Genomic DNA, 4130 nt, shown 5'->3' on the forward strand with positions numbered 1-4130 from the left:
TAGAGTTTTCCATTATGGTGCTCAAAAGAACCAAGAGATTCTGTGTATACCTGTAGAAAGGGAGCGACGGTGACGATTTGTGGTACTGGAAAGAACGGGTATGTAATGGCAGGAAGAGCGCCGTGCAGTAGGTCCCACTAGTAGCAGTCATATTGGAACCAGTTAATCTCCACTAATGAAAAAAAATGAATTCATTTTTTATTCTTATGCGCCATATCAGAAAAGTAATATGGAGATTATGTGTGAAGAGGGAAAGCAGCTTCAACAAAATAAAAATACTTCGCTTTCTCTCACAATTAGTTCGTCGTTGCTATCCGCCTCTGAATTTTACCTATACAGTTTATGCGGGTAGCGGAATCGATTCAAGCATGCTTCGTAAGGAGGGAGCTATAGTAAGGCACGGCGCATGAACACTGCGGCAAATACCGCTTAAACAAGACCATCCAGGGAATGGTGCCGCCCGATCGTCATGGTGTCGCAGTCAATCCCATTCCATGAACTCAGGTTCCAGCTAGAATTTCACACAAGTGGACTAACCACCACATCTACGAAACAGTCACCGCCGTTGGCTTAAGGAGCTCATTTGAGGAGCGTTCGCCGCAGTGCTTATGAGTTGTACCTGAATATGACCTATGTATGAGGACATACTGATACAACGTCTTGGAGTTAAACAAGAATGGATGACATTTCTGGATTGACGTTGAATGTGATTACTGATCATATAGATATCGATTAGGAGATGCAGTATATTTGCTTTGCGGCGGAAAATGAATTAGTGCTTTAAAATCAGTAACAAAAAGTGTTTGCAATAGGTTAATGACCTTACGAAGGACAAAGAAGAATGTGGTGAAATATCGCCGCATCGAGAATACGTGCTTAACATTGAACGCATAGTAGTAGCTAGCTACGGCCTGTTTTTGTGGCTGCAAATGAATTGTGTTCCCCCTGCCTTTGGGTATCTTAGTTCCAGGGGACGAGCAATCTTTAGTGGAAGCTGAATGACAAATTAACTAAGCTGATTATTTGAAGGTAATATTCGCTTGCTTCTGGAATCCACTCTTACGAAGGTACACTTGCAGTCTATGCCCTCGTTTCCATTACCCAGTGCTCAGATTCGGTTTAAAGCTTAAGCCCATGTCGCGCAATGCTGGAACGCCCCCACCAGAGGGACACGAGCCAGTTGCTTTAATAAAATGCAAATATAGCATAATCAAAGGAAGGCCAAAAAAAATTCGTTGTGCTTTATTATGAGTACAGTATCCCCATTGGTGTACTCAAGTGGCCACGCGGAAGCATTTCTTAAGATTACGATTTGTGGTTGCATTGTTTTGCTCATTACTCGGAAATGTGAGGTCGGTGTGCTACATAAACAAATCGGTTGCAGTGCTTTGCTTTCAAATAATATGAAACTGTTTCAAATAATAAAAAGCAGTTAAAATACCTACGCCTGCTTTTAGTGCCCTTATTGGCAGTTTACAAAATGCTCCCCGACGTAACTGTAACTCTTGAAGAAAACAAGAACTTTAAAAAATATGAACAAATAAGAATTGTAAAACTGTTGAATTGTAAAACAAAAAAAGAAAATAACTTGTGTCAGCCTGGAATCAAACCCAGGCTAACTGCTTGGAAAGTATCAAGCATACAAGTGAAGGAACAGAAGTGCTTGTTATGGCATGCATGGCGAAACCAAGAGCCACCAAAGCAAGGATCATAGGGGATGTATTTTTTTTAATATGCAATATTTCTTCAGTGGAAGAATAATTAAAGTAGAAGAAAAAACAACCAAATGCTGCCGGCGGGATCCGAACCCACGACCTCCGAATATTTAGGCTTACCGCATACCACCAACGCTTTATTTTTCTTTCGCAACAAAATAACACAATATGTACACAAGAACCGCAAGCCAACCTGTGACTTGCGTAGAAAGGGAACATTTTCTGAATGCCTTTGAGACATCATTGTTCGGCATCGAGTCAGGTGAAAGGATACTGAAGTTTGATTATTTCAATATATCTTACAATAGCTTCTTTATAATACTCTCCATCTGGCCATGCGTCAAGATCTGCGTGATGCGCCGTCTTCCCACTCCTTCATATGTTCCCCAATGTCAAGGTCATGACAAGATCGTAAGGAACACAATCTTCGCTTTCAGTCGGTAGGGATCTATTGGCCTCGGGGTCAAGCGGACAATCTTTCCTAAAAGTCCTTTCCAGGACGTCCCTGAAAAAAAAAGAACGCATCCAAACAGCCCAGGAAAGCATGCTCAATCGTTTCTTCCTTTCTACATCCAATGCAGTGACTCCCCACGGCGGCACAAATCATTCCTTCTCCTGCAGTCACGCTTTCATGTCAAATATTCTTGGACAAAAATTTTGAAAATTCAAAGATTGTAAGGTACTGGTATGCGTTCATAAGCCGATTCTCGTTAAAAATGATTTTGTCCAGATTGTTCCGCTGTGCAAACGAAAAATCAAGGTTTTGGCTGAAGGAGGAATCATCATTTCCTTAACCCTAAAAAAAAATATATCTTACCGTGGACCTTCCCAGCACAAGGTTCTACACAACGGTGAAGATATCGGGCGAGGTTTTTCCCGAATCACAGAATAAAAGTTCGCATGCAGAAAATAACAGGTCTCTACGAATTCCTTCACATCCACGAACAGCTCCTTCAATAACACCGACGCTGGACAGATAATGGACTTCGCGTGGCAGGTTTCTCGTTGCGTGTTTTGAAACCAACTGTCACCTGAAATGCGACTGTTTTGTCGAAATATACAGAAGTTGTGAAAACAAAAAAAGCTGCGTCGGCCGGGAATCGAACCCGGGTCAACTGCTTGGAAGGCAGCTATGCTAACCACTATACCACCGACGCCGGATGAGAGGCACGTATTCCTAAAGGCATTTCAAATGGATGCGAGCGGCTTACATAGACGGAAGAAGGTCCGCGATTGTCTTAGGACCGACTTTGCGGAGCTCTAGAAACGCGGTGTGTGGATTAGACACTGGACACAATAAGAAAGAATCTCATGTGGCAGAGATTACCGGCAACATCAAAAAAATTAAAAAAAAAGAGTTTATATGGTGCAAATGCACAAACAGACACTTGTGTACATACTAGGGAGGTTACATCAAAGACAGAAGGCCACGGAAACCGTAATAAAGCATTTACTATCATAAAAGAGAAAGAATCCAAAAGAAAAATGCGAACTTACACCATATTAGCATATTGAATGGAGGACATGTGTTGCCTCCGCACCAGTTGTAACGACATCCAAGGCCAGGAAAATGGCTGGAAAAGATTCAGCCTGAGTTTTGTAAACAAAATATTTCTTCTTTGGCTCGCAAGTGAAAAGCTTTCCTCTCCAGTTTTATCAGAGAGCATCAGCCGCAAGATAGACAATTACAATTTTATCTATTTTTTTATCCGTCCATAGTGCAATGCTTAGCATTAAGCTGGGGGGGGGGGGGGGCAGGGTCGGGAGGCAAGAGTAGGAAGTACAACACCTTAGGGGATCAGCGCAACAAAGGCGGGACACACAGAAGACATGCGCTGACTAGCAACTAATTTTATTGAAAGACGGAACGTGGAATATATGCTGAAGAAAAAACAACAACAAACAACCTAGTAAAATGAAAGAATGGAAGTAGGAAAGTATGGCATGTGGGAGGCAAGATCGTCTATTTCTGTGTCAAACAATCTCAGGGAAGGGTGGCTGACGCACTTTGTTCCCACATTGTGAATAAAATCGCTTCCATAATTTCGCGCGTCACCTTGCCCTTATGGCGAATCCACATTCAGGGAACGAAGTGCGTCAGTCACCCTTCCGTGACATTGATTAACAAAAAAATAGACTATCTTGCCTCCCACATGACATAGTTTCATTTGACTAGGTTTTTTCAGGTTTTTTTTCCTGCATTTATTCCACGTTCCGTCTTTTAATAAAATCAGTTTCTAGTGAGCGCATGTCTTCTGTGTGTCCCGCCTTTGTTGCGCTGTTGCCCCAAGATGAATACTTACCAACTCGCACGAGTTCCAGCTTTACGAAAGATTTCGTTATGCATAGAGTTAAATACCAGCGACGAGAGACCACTGCAGTCACGCACAGTGATCGAAAAGGATGAAGATGTAA

General features: G+C 42.3%; 1 non-coding gene across 1 annotated transcript; it reads right to left on the reverse strand.

The window, feature by feature from the left end:
- Positions 1-2800: 2800 nt before the first annotated feature.
- On the reverse strand, positions 2801-2872 carry TRNAG-UCC (transfer RNA glycine (anticodon UCC)). The gene has a single exon. It is a non-coding gene; the product is annotated as a tRNA-Gly (tRNA).
- Between the last annotated feature and the right edge of the window lie 1258 nt (positions 2873-4130).

The sequence above is a fragment of the Amblyomma mixtum genome, chromosome 9, assembly GCF_055824585.1.
Source record: "Amblyomma mixtum isolate Tamu chromosome 9, ASM5582458v1, whole genome shotgun sequence".
Taxonomy (NCBI): Eukaryota; Metazoa; Arthropoda; class Arachnida; order Ixodida; family Ixodidae; genus Amblyomma; species Amblyomma mixtum.